At 39.1% G+C, this 13595-nt stretch overlaps 1 pseudogene; it reads left to right on the top strand.

Moving 5' to 3' along the window:
* LOC124984442 (peptidyl-prolyl cis-trans isomerase-like 1) overlaps positions 1-13595 on the top strand; it is a 59838-nt pseudogene that overhangs the window by 19535 nt on the left and 26708 nt on the right.

Genomic DNA, 13595 nt, shown 5'->3' with positions numbered 1-13595 from the left:
ATCCTTTCAATAAACCATTAACATAAGTGTTTCTCTGGGTTCTGTGAGCTTCTGTGCAATCTAATTGAAACTGAGTGGGTTGTGAAAACCCTGACTTACACCTGGTCGGTTGGAAGGACAGGTAAAACAACCTGGGGTTTGTGATAGGCATTTAAAGGGAGACTCAGTTTTGGGAACTGAGCCCTCCACCTGTGAAATCTGATGCTGTTTCCAGATAGATAGTGTTAGAAGTTGGTTGGATTAGAGGATACCCAGCTGGTATCCATTGCTGCAGTGTTGCTTGCTTGATAAGTGGGAGAAAAACCCACTCAAGAGGGTCAGAAGCCTGCCAAGGTAATAGAAGCTTAATTTTGAGTTTGCATCCCCACCCCATATCTACACAATATGCTTCAAAGTCGGTTTATTCCTTTTCCTTTTCTTCTTTCTTTCTTTTTTTCTTGGTTGGGGGGACAAGTACTAAGGATTGAACCCAGGGATACTCTACCACTGAGGCACATCCCTAGCCCGTGTTAATTCTTTGAGACAGAGCCTCACTAAGTTGTTTAGGACCTCTTAAGTTGCTGAGGCTGGCCTCCAACTTGCCATCCTCCTGCCTAAGACTCCTGAGCCACTGGGATTATAGGCATGTGCCACATGCCTAGCTGGGAAGGAAACCCTTTGGAGGAAAGACCAAGAACAGCTTTTTCAGCCATCTGCATACCTTATGGCTGGTTTCCCATTCTGTAGATAGGATAGCATGTGGGGACTGAGAGATTATTGAAGAACATGGTTGGCAGTGGGACTTATTCTTTTACTATCTCAGTAAGCAAAGTGAGTCATTGACTGGCCTAGGCAACGTGGGTCTTAGCTGCAACTCCAGAGCAACAGCAGCATACATGCCTGTTAAAATAACTTTATAGTGACTGCTTGTTCTGAGTCTGTGTTGCCGAAGCCTCCACATAGCACAATAGGAGGAATGTGCTTAGATGCGAGCCTTAGCCTGTATTTTCAGTTGAAAAATAAATGTGCATGAAGCTGAGTTGCTGCATCAAATCCTAAGACAAGGTGATACATGCATGATTCATATCAACATTTTATTTTCATTATATGTGCCTAAATTGATGGAAAAGAGACAAAAATTATGGCTAATTTTTGCTCCATTCTCCCTTGTCAGTGCCAAGTAATTACACAGAAACCACAGTACAAATAAACACAAGTACTCCTACACATAGATATAATCATTTTCCTGTTTAACTTTATTTACACCGTATACATGGTGGTTTAAAAGTATTTTCTCCAACATTCACAAAGCTGAAATTTTGTCTTCCAAAGAATTAACAGAGTATTCCGCAGCAAGTAGATAAGAAAAGTCAAATAGCCTCCAGTCTGCTGTGTGCTTTGTGACTGAGCCCTGGACAGACACGGAGTTAAGATTGTTGGGATGCAGAGGCCTGTGCTTCCTGAGCTGTACAGTGAGAAGTTGACAAGGTTTCAGTGTCGGCATAATTTGACCAATGAGAAAATACTTTCCTCTTTTTTGTTGCTGGGTAAGAACCCAGAGGTGCTTTACTATATACATCCCCAGCCCTTTTTATTTTTTTATTTAGGATCTTGCTGAGTAATTTAGAGCCTCACTAAATTGCTCAGGCTGTCTGAAACTTGTGATCCTCCTGCTTCAGTATCTTTCTTTCCTTCCTTTCTTTTTTCTTTATACTGGGGATTAAAACCCATGAGCCCCATCCACAGTCCTTTTATTTTTTATTCTGAGACAGGGTCTCACTAAATTGTTTAGGGCCTTGCTAAACTGCTGAGACTGGTCTCGAATTTGCAATCATCTTGTCTCAGTCTCCCGAGTTACTGGGATTATAGACATGCACCCACAGTACCAGGCTATCTTAACCTCTTAATTCATTGTCTGTACCAGTTATGTGTATAAATTGACCCAGTCAGAAAACAAAATTTTCCACATAGGTGATTAATTTTTAAAAGCCACTTTTATACCTGGACACAGTGGCTCACACTGTAATCCCAGTGAGTCTGGAGGCTGAGGCAGGGAGACAACAAGTTTGAGGCCAGTCTCTGCAATTTAGTGAGATCCTGTCTCCAAAAAAGGGGCTGGGTATCTGGGAATATAGCTCAGTGGTAAAGCACCCCTGAGTTTAATCCCCAGTACGGCAAACAAACAAACAATAAATACCACTTTTATTAACACATGTAAAAATCAAATAGGTCGAGGAAAGTAGCACGGTAGTAGAGCACTTCTAGCACATGCAAGGCCCTGGGTTCCATTCCCAGAATGGCAAAAAAAAAAAAAAAAAGTTTGAAAGTAACTTTTGCTACTAAAAAGCTTAGTCTCAAATTCTTCAGTTTTTTTCCTTAGTGATCTTTTTTCTTTTTCTTTGCAGTACAGGGGATGGAACCCAAGGCCTCAAGCATGCTAGGGAAGAGCTATACTACTGATCTATATCCCCAGACTTTTAAATTTGTTTTGGAACAGGATCTCACTAAGCTGCCCAGACTGACTGAATTTTGGAATCATCCTGCCTCAGATCTTCAATAACTGGGATTACAGGCATGCACCAACACACCTGGCTCCTTCCTTCCTTGTTTATTGTTTTATTTTGTTTGTTTTGGTACTGGGGAATGTTATAGTCTAGGGGTGTTGGGTTCCTTGTCTCCATTCAGCAAAGAATTGAAGAACAGGCACAGAGATAGCAAGCAAGCAGCAGGTTTACTGCAAAAGTGACAGACTTCTCCAAAGAGGAGGGGTCCTGGAGCTAGGAGTTTGATGGGGAAGTTTTGGTTTGTTTTTTCTATGGTCTCTATACTTTCTTCCTTTCCTTATCTCCTCCCCTGTCCATGCTTTCCTCACTATCATTCATTGGTACCTGCTATATCCAAGGGTCTATTTTAGTTTTTTTATTGGATCCCCCACTTTGGGGCACAAGTATGGAAATGTCTATCTGATTGGGTTCCCCCACTTGTATCCAGTAGCCCTTTCCTCAAGCAGGGAGTTGACCTCATCAGAAGACCTTCTCCATGCTCCTTTGTTCTGGCCCTACCCTTGACTTCCTCAATGGCCATCTTTCCCTGACTGCCTACACCCTTCTATATCTCCCTCAGGGATTGAACCCAGGGATATTTAACCACTGAGTGACATTATTAGCCCCCCCCGCCCCCCTTTTTTTTTTTTGAGACAGGGTCTTGCTCTGTTGCTGAGTACCTCACTAAATTGCTGAGTGCTGGCATCAAACTTATGATCCTCCTGCCTCAGCCTCCCAACTTGCTGGAATTACAGAGGTGTGCCACTGTGCCCAGCTTCTTGTTTGTTTGTTTGTACCAGAGATTGAACCCAGGGGTGCCTAATCACTAAGTCACATCCCAAGCCCATTTTGTTTTTTATTTCAAGATAGTCTCTTGCTAAAGTTGCTCAGAGCCTTGCTAAATTGCCAAGGTTGATCTTGAATTTAAGATCCTCCTGCCTCAGGCTCCTGAACTGCTGGGATTTCATCCCGTGCTACTGCACCAGGTTTCTTTCCTTGGTTTTGATGACCTTGACAGTTTATGAGGAATCCTGGTAAAGTATTTTGAAGGATGTTACTCTTTTTTTTTTTCCCCCTAGAATGTCTCTAAATTGGAATTTGGTGTTTTCCTGGTTTTTTTCTTTCTTTCTTTCTTTTGTTCTTTTTTTTTTTTTTTTTTTTTTTTTTAGTACTGGGGATTGAACTCAGGGGCTTTCTACCACTGACCTACATCCCTGAGGCTAGCCTCAAACTTGTAATCCTCCTGCCTCAGTCTCCCAAACTGCTTGGATTACAGGTATGCACCACCATGCCCAGCTGTTATTTTTCTTTTGATTAGACTGGAATTATATGTTTTGGGGAGAAAGACCACAAAGGAACACTGTTATTTTTAATCATACAATTTTGTAACATGGATTGTGGAGTCCAGTGGGTTGTCTTATGAATTCAAAGAATGAAATTCACAGCAGAGGGTATAAAATATATTTTATATTTTTTATTTATGTTTTTTATATATTTATAATGCAAAGTATAAGATTTTATTAAAGCAGACAAGACATCACTCAGAAAGTAGGAGAAACCAAGCTTTATTTTACACTGGCAGGCCCAGAAGAAATTAGTACTCCAAAATTTGGGCTCTGATCCACAGTTTCTCACAATATTTACAGGTTATTTGACATCATCTTAGACCCATCCTATCATTGGGGCTTTTCTCTTTAAAAAAAAAAAAAAAAAAAAAAAAAATTCCTAATCTGTGTGACTGAAGGCCTGTGCAGCGTCTCTAACACAAAGCATGCTCACAGAACAGATAAGAAGAAACAGCTCTTTTCACAGACATCTATTACATTTCAGGAGGGATTAGTCAGACTCTTAGGGTAGTTATTGACAATGCAAAAGTTAGGGATCCAAGGTTAATTAGTCTTCCTGGAGAAAGGCTGAGAGAGGGGAGGGGAACTGACCCCTTCTCCAGGCATTGGACTCTTACTATAATGTTTTTGTAATTTCATTTCACAACCAGGTCTGGTTTTGCCATCATATTTTCCCCCTTTTGATGCCCTTTTAAGCCCTTTTAAGGGCATCACCTCTGTCCATGTCCTACAAGTTAATCCACTGATAACTCCGGAAGACCATTTGGAATTTCATGGCCTCTAAGCAAGAGGAGACAAACCAGGTCGGTATGTTGAGGATGCAGGGACCAAACAGAAGTGCCAGGAGGAGCATGACAGTAAAATAGACCAAGGCAGAAAATAAGAGTAGTCCATTTATCCCAGATAGCAGTTAGTTCCTCAAGTTTCTGCCATGTGAAGATTAGTCAGCTTCTAGTATGACTAAAGCAGAGCTGTTGTCCTTGGGTGCTCTCAGGGTGTAGCTTGTTTATTTTGGATGGTCAACTTGTCAGGTGCAGTTGGATCAAGAATGCATTCCCAATCATCAGAGGCTACTTTACCCTGCTGTGATGAATCCAAGGGACCACCTTGTCTATCTTTACCATATTAGAGCTGAATAAAAAGACAGTGAAAGGAACCCTCCAAAGAAGTTTTAGGAATTTGATTTGACCTTAGTATTATTTTTAAAAAAACAATTAGCATCTCTTGGTTTAAAGGGATGGGCATGATGGTTTTTAATTTTAGATCTTTTATATACCTCTTATAATGAGAGGAGGGTGCCCACAGAGAATCTCATATGGGGAGAATCCTGTCTGCCTAATAGGGCTTGACCTAATTGTTATCAGAGCAACTGGCAACACCTGATCCAGTGTAGGTGGGTTTCCTGATCCAGTTAGTTGTAACTTCCTGGTGATCTCTAATGCCTTTGCTGTCAATTGTGCCATCTTAGCTATGGATGTTGACCCTTGAGCAACTGTGCTTTGTAACTCTCCTGCCAGATGTTAAGACAAACTTGGTCAAAATTGACCTTGTCCCTATCCACTGTTAAGAATCAGCTGAAATTCGTCAGGGGATCACTCTTGGGAACTTGTGAGAAGCCTCAGCTTCTCCAGTACCATCTGCTAGAACAGGTCAAGGTCTTGCTGATCACATACGGCTTCTCTTGGAAGCATTAGGGCATCGTTTCCCTTTTTAGTGACCTTCCTCTTTGCAGAATGTTGACTGGTTGACTTCCTATTATCTAGGGTCCCACTGATCTCTCTAATAGGGAGGTCATGTGGCCCAGAGTTATAAAGTTCTTAGAGAAGTCCCCAATGTTCCCTGGGTTTGAGCTGATCTCAGAGGGCAAGAGCCAAATATTGGCTATTTTCCTTGGCCCTTTTTATCTTTAGTCTCTAAGTTTTGGTTTTACTCATCCAGCAGTCCAGTTTTACCAGTCTTAAAGTAGGAGTATTGGATTTTAACTTTAATTTCTATAATTTTATAGTTATTTTCCCCTTTTATTTAATTGGGGTCAGTATTATACTGGAAGTCAGTCTTATATTTTATCAGTGTATAGCTGATGGTTCATTATCTCAAATTAACTCTGGTTATTATATTAGAAGCTGTGCTTCTGTAAAGCACTAACAGACAACAGTTAAAAAGTTTAAAAGGAAATATAAAATGAAATTAACAAGAGTAAAAGCATATTTAGTTTATATCTATGAATCAAAAAAACATAATCTTATAATCCTAAACTTTTAATTAGGTATATATTATATATTTTTTATTTTAAGATCAAAGTAATCCATATAACAAAAAGTTATCTTTTGAACTTAACTTTAAATGAAATTGAATGGTTATCCTAATATGGAATAAGGTGAGAGGCAGAGTTTTAACTCAGGTGTGATAACCTTTTGACAAAACTTAGGTAAGGTGTTTTGTTTTTGAAACTGATCTTTACTTTTTTAAAAAACATTTTATAAAGTTTGTATTACCTTTAAACAGGTTAGGCTCTCCTTATTATTTTTAAAATGCATTTAAATTTTAATTTCAGTGCAAAGAGTAACACAAAAGTGTACATATAACTTATTGACAATGGGTTACTTTATCCAAGCTATAAAACTTCAAATGACATGAATAAATACCAACCAAAATTGTTATTTTTATACAAATCTGAGACTTTTGCTACAGATAATTTTAGTTTGGAGAACACCAACTTGTCAAAGTGCTCTCCTAGGTTTTACATTTAACTGAGTTTAGCTTTTAAAATATAATTTAGAATCTAGAGTACATGGTAACAATAATCATAGTTCTGCATGGGTTAACAAAAAATCAAAGGATAGCCTTAAATCTCTTAAACATTTAGGAAACAGTGTTAATGATTAGAAACTGACTTAGTCAAACTAAATAAACAGATATAAGACAGATCATTAAATGACAGTGTGGCCCTTCTATGGCCATATACAAAAGAGAGCACCTGTTGGTTATCTTGCCCATAAATGTATATAAACTTTTATTTTAAATGTTTTAGATGTTGATGGACCATTATTTTATTTATTTATTTATTTATTTGTTTGTTTGTTTGTTTATTTATTTATATGTGGTGCTGAGAATCAAACCCAGTGTCTCATACAGGCTAAGCAACCACTGAGCCACCATCCCAGCACCTCATTTTATAAACTTTTACATAACACTGAGACAAGGCCTAGACTGATACAGTTTTTAAATGTATACGTATACCTAGTCACATATTTTGGGTGTCAACTATATTGTTATAACCTAAACAACCGCTGTTTGTTTAGCCAGTTACAAAGTAATCATTTAAGACTTTAAAATAGGTACAAACCCTAATTCCTTTAAGACTTAGTTTCCCTAAGTAATAAAACCTAACAAATACAAGAAAATTATCTTGATAGATAAGAGCAAACCAATGTTTTAGACTGTTTTATATCAGGGTATTAAAATTTAAATGTCTATGTTAATTAAAGCCAATTTAATCACAAACATAAATTTTTTGAGATTTACCTTCTGTAGACCTTCTGTGACTTACTTAGACATTTGTAACTTGCTTACATCCTTAATTCTGTCCTCTCTTCATGGTCTTTAGCACAAGAATATTATTTTGCCAGACAAAATATTTTTTTTTTTATTTAGGAACATATCTTTTACCTTTTAATATGTTTTTATACCTGTAACTTTTTTTAAAATCTTTTTTTAGTTTCAGTCCCATTTTAAAATTTATATTTCAAAACACACCTTATGAATGTTATCTATATATTTAATTTACATAACAAATTTTATCCCAAGAGAGGGATCAGAAAGTCTAATACATACAAAAACTCTTTTCTTAATTTTTTTCTCCCAGGTTGCAGTCAAAGTGTTGGAGTACAGGATATTTTTGAGCCTGATCTGTCTCCCTTATCTTTATCATAATGTCATCAATTTTATGTGAGTTTTCCACAGTCAATTGTACCCAGAGGCTCCTTTTGGGACTTTTTTAATAATAGGCATATTAATATGCAATAAAGGAGGCCCTTTCCATCCTTTCTTAAGACTTCCTTGAAGATCCCTTTGTAGCTGCCTACAAAACACACGTTTGGCCTTAGTTCCTGCCTTTTTCTTTTTTGGGTACAGTTACTTATTCTGCCAGTTTCCCCAGGCATTTAGTTTGATGGGATACTATTATAGCAAGAACTGCTTTGCCATAGTGATGGATATCCCCTGGCCAAATGGGGTGTCCTGTCAGATCTTAAAAAGGAAAGATTATTCCTGTCCCCAGTTCATAAACTAATAGTGCTGAAACCTACTGTCATATCTTTTGTGGTCAGCAGCTTCCATTCCCCAGGGAAAGAAGGACTGGAAGGCAGGAGAGAGGCCAGGTTCTCTGGCCATTTGTTTTACAGCCCAGGCTTTTTTTTTTTTTTTTTTTTTTTAGTTTAGGGCTGGTGTCCTTGACCACAGAGAGATGATCTGTGGCTGCCTGGGTCAGGCTGAGAAATGATACTGGGGGTGCCAGCACTTGTTTAAAAGATTTAAATCCGTTTTTTTTTTGTTTTTTTTTTTAATGTCCTGTTATCCTTGGACACCAGAGGCGGTACCTTTTGGCACCTTTAACTTAGTGCCTGACTGTTTAGACTGTATCATGCAACTGAATATATGCCTGTACATATAGAATCTCTTTTATATATTTTACCCCTGACAGACCAACTTTAACTGTAAGATTGTATAATTATCCAGAAAACCATTTAAAGGCTAGATAATGACAGTGATACATGTTTCTCTTAAATAGACCCATACCTATAGGTCACCTGTTCAGCTAAGATTTGTTAAGAGACTACTGGTAAGATCAGTATAATATGGCCCATATCCTAAAGGTCTAGTAACTAATATGAAAAACAGATAAACAAGAAAGAATCCTGAAAACCATGCTTTGTACATATAATTTTTTTCTTAGCTTGGACAGTGAAGGACACAGGACAGGTGGAGGAGTGGGAGCCTCTGCAGCTGGCTCAGAATTTTTTTTTTCCTTATTGCTGGCATCATTCCCAGAGTCAGAAGTTTAGGCATGTTGGCATTCAGGGGGCTAAAAGTTTGAGTCAGAATACTGAAGGATTCTTGGGACCAAATAAAATAATAGTATTTTATCATCCATTGAGGGGTTTTTTTAATCTCCCTTTTAAAAGAACTCTCGTGTTAGAACATACGCGAAGGTAGAATTTTAACCCTCAATCATCTTTCTTTTAGTGAAGATCAGAAATGAATCAATATTAAACTTTTTATTGACCAATAATTTAAAAAAAGCATATTTATAATATTTATCCCATTTATGTTTAATCTGATTTACCCATGTTTTAACTTAGGTTACCCATGAAAACCTAATTTAGTTAACATCTTAAGTCATCCTTTTTAAAGGAAAATCCTAGAATCAGTGGACATTAATTATACTTTAAACAATTTATACAAAAGAACCCCCTTCATAGTCTGATCATCTGGGGGGGCGGGAAACATGTGGGTTAGTGATTTTAGAGACATCTTTATTTTTATCTCTAATCATTTTAAGGCACATGAACTTAATTTTTTTAGTGTATTTGAGAGTTCACCCTTGAACAATTGGCCTCTGAATAAAGACAGCAGAAGGCAATAAATTTCAGTTAGACAAAACAAGACTAATTGGTTCAGGAGAAAAGATGAATTCATCATGAAAAAAAAAAAAAACATTTGGGCTTAGAAAAAGACAAAGATTAAAAAAATGACACTACAGTAATTACATATGGAACAACTTTTACAAGTATTTTTACACTCACACACACACTCAGGAATTTTAAAACACTGTGTCCCCCCTTTCGGAGTTCCCCATACTGATGACTCCCCTACTGGAGTCCCTGATACCCGTGGCCCCCACTGCAGGTGGCCACAGGAGGTTTTAAACACTGTCTCACATCCATTCACACCAACACAGGCACTTAAGAGTTAAAGCATTTCCTCCCCCACTCTTTTTCCTTTGGGGTTCCCTATACTGTTAGCTACCCACGGGAGTTTATCAGGCTCCCCTTCTGCCCTTAAAGACAAGTTTGTCTACAGTCCTGTGTCCTGGGACCTTACCTTTTCCAATAGACTACACAGAGGTTTTGTCCTACCCTCTAGTGAATCAGGGGTGCCAGAAGCCACTCTGGAGGTGCAGGCGAAGGAGATCCTGGAATTCCTTGGTGGTGCCATCCCATTCTGTGGCCCAAATCCAGCACATTTGTCGCTTTCTGGCCCATGCACCAAAATGTTGTGGAAATGACAAGATGGCACTCAGAAAGTACAATGGCAGGCCTAGAAGAAATTAGCACTCCAAAATTTTGAGCCCTGATCCAGTTTCTCACAATATTTACAGGTTATTTGACATCATCTTAGACCCATCCTATCATTAGGGCTTTTCTCTTTTTAAAAAAAAAAAAAATCCTAATCTGTGCGACTGAAGGCCTGTGCAGGGTCTCTAACATAAACCATGCTCAGAACAGATAAGAAGAAACAGCTCTTTTCACAGACATCTATTACATTTCAGGAGGGATTAGTCAGACTCTTAGGGCAGTTATTGACAATGCAAAAGTTAGGGATCCAAGGTTAATTAGGCTTTCTGGAGAAAGGCCGAGAGAGGGGAGGGGAACTGACACCTTCCCCAGGCGTTGAACTCTTACTATAACATTTTTTGTAATTTCATTTCACAACCAGATCTGGTTTTGCCATCACACTCTGACATGTGGGAGGGGAATCCCAGAGGGTCACCAGTAGGTGGCTATTGTCTAGAGGTTTGTATGGATCTATTGAAAGCACCCAGAAACCACTCAAGATGAGGGAACTCATACAAGAGATTTTATTAAGCAGATAGGCAGAGTGTCTGCCCTCAGGGTGAGAGAGAGAGAGAGAGAGAGAATGAGAGAGAAGGAGAGAGAGAGAGAGAGAGAGAGAAAGTGAGAGAGTGAGAGAGTGAGCGAGAGTGCGTGCAAGAGCAAAAGCCAGGGAGAGAGAGAAAATGGCGGGGGAGCTATTCTTAAGTAGTGGAATTTTGTTGGCTAATAACGGACCAATGACTGACTTGGAAGTTTGAGGGCTAACAATCTGGGTTGTAAAGTGGTGTGGGGGAGGCAGAATAATGGCAACAAAATAGCAGATCTGATGCCAATATCCGTAGCTTTAAGGAAGTTAGTCCAGGCCTTATCCTGGGTAGGATACTCAATGTCCAGGAGGAATTCGTGCAACTTTTAGTCCATTCAATATATTGATTTGGCATTTTTTTCTTCTTTGTTGAAGCTGTGAACTTCAGGTCATGTGTGTTCTAATTTTCCATGGAAAATTCTAAGTCACATATGTCCTGATTTAAGAATAACCTTTTTGCAAGTTTCTCAGCAAAAGCCTGCAGTTGCTGTTTGTGCTCTGCTGCTCAGTTAGTACATAGAGGCTTATTTCCCTATCTGCTTAACCTTATCTCTGTTGTGGTGGTGTAACAGGGGTTCACTTGATGCTTTGGTTATATCCCTTGTTGCTTTGAAACTTACATGGTTTTTCTTTTTCCCAACATTTTCCCTGATCCTCTTTTCCCTAAACTTCTCCCTGAGCTCTCCTCTCTAATTTCATTTTCTCTGAATCTCCTCTGTAAAAGCCCCCTGTTCCTGCTAATGGGCAGAATCACAGTCTTTGGGACAGGAGTCCCTTGTGTTTCTCCTTTGCTAGCAAAGCAATAAATCTTCTTTTTCCTTTTTCTCAAAACCCTGTCCTCATTGTTGGATTGGTATTCGGGACAAGGACTGAGCTTTCTGCAAAAAGTAGTAGTAGAAACTAAGATCTGGGTGCTAGATGTACTTATTGCTACTGGGGTGTTGCTGCTTCTAGGTTCTTTAAGGTGACAGAGCAAGGAGACATATGTATAGATATTAACCTATGTACATACATATGTATAAGTATTTCCATACGCAATCATCTCTATATTAAACTATCAATGAGTTCATACTATGCCTTCAACAGGGGTCATATTAGCTTCCTTTCCTTGTTTATCTGTAACGCCCCGTCCACTAGTGAGAACCAGTCTCCCACTGTTAGAAATACTGACATGCCCCAAGAAATCAAACACGTGTTTGAAAGTCAGTGAGCAAGTAAATCTTTTACTTCTGCCAGAAGGGCATGCTAATAGAACCTGATAGCAAGCATGCTGGGTGAGTAGACCACCAGTTTATATACCTAATGAATGCAGCGCTGCTCTTCACCCTGACTGGAGGACTAGGGTATAATCTATGCAACTGACTAATTTTAAAATTACGGTGGGCAAAGGGAAGGGCTATAATTAAAATGGGTACAATCATATGCAATTAAGGCTGAATACTATATTCTGAAAATGGACTATCATACTTTCTATTCCTCTTACCACCATCTATCCATTTAATTAACTGCGTAATTCTTGTCTAAATGTATAGCAGTTTCAGAAATGTTCATCTGTATCTTAAAATCACAGGTTTTAGAAAGAAAACCATTCCCTTTAGTGATTCCACAGTTGCAGGTTTTGTACCTGACCCCCTCTGGAATCAGAAAAGACAACACCTCTTGGTGTCTCCCTCTGAAGATGGTACATATTCTTCCTTGAATGTTTCACCCCCAAAGCTTCTCACTCTCAGAATGACTGCATTCTCCCTCAAACTTGTACTTCTTGTTTTCCCCCTCAAAAAAAATATCTTTCCTGAGATAGCCTGCATTCTTACTTGAATGTGTATGTTATCCTAAATAAATCTGTGTGTGTGGGTCGGGGGGAAAGGAAGGAAGGAAGGACAATCATCCAGTCACCCCTGGATACTGGGATGGGGAAGATCACAACAAATGAGAGGAGGGGAAAGCATCACAAAAGTATTTGGCAGAAACCCACAGCAACAGATAGGACTGACCTCTGCAGACAAGTATTATTCAGCTGCAGGGTTAGGAGGGGTGGACCGTGATGCCCTGGGGACCATAAAGCACTTCACCAAGCAAGGTAAACAGGACTCACAGGCAAAACTAAATTGCTTGAGGTGCATTTCATTTGATGAATTTGAAACAGAGAAGGCCAGATGCAAGGGAAAATGAGGGATACATTAGCATACTCAGCACTGCAAGGTGAGGCATACCTGTAATTCCAGTAACTCAGGAGGCAGAGGCAGGGGCATTGCAAATTCAAAGCCAGCCTCAGTAATTTAGTGAGGCCCTAAGCAATTCAGTGAACCCTGTTTCTAAATAAAATATAAAAAATTGACTGGGAATGTAGCTCAGTGCTTAAGTGCCCAGGGGTTCAATCCCTGCTATCAAAACAAAACAAAAAACCATATTCAGAAAAGGGTGCCTCCAGGATTGAAGACCATGTACCCTGAGGCCAGAACGGTGACAGGATCCTGTGACTTGGCCATTTCTTCTGAGAGGGTCAGCTATGGTGACTTGCACCTGTAACCCTAGGGCAAGGAGACTGAAGCAGGAGAGTTGCAAATTCTGACTAGCCTCAGAAACTTTGGCAAGACCCTCTCTCAAAATAAATATAATAATGTTTTTAAAAGGATTTGGAATGTAGCTAAGTGGTAAAGTGCCCCTGGATTCAATCCCTAGTGCCACATACAAAAAGTAATAATATTATTCTTTCCATTTTACAGATGAAACAAATCTAGAGAGGACAATTCAACCAGGCCAATGTCCCATAACAAATAGGTGGCAGAGGCTGGATTTGAAATTC

The sequence above is a fragment of the Sciurus carolinensis genome, chromosome 1, assembly GCF_902686445.1.
Source record: "Sciurus carolinensis chromosome 1, mSciCar1.2, whole genome shotgun sequence".
Lineage (NCBI taxonomy): Eukaryota > Metazoa > Chordata > Mammalia > Rodentia > Sciuridae > Sciurus > Sciurus carolinensis.
The sequence above is the reverse complement of the archived record's forward strand: the minus strand, read 5'-3'. Positions and strand labels throughout refer to the sequence as shown.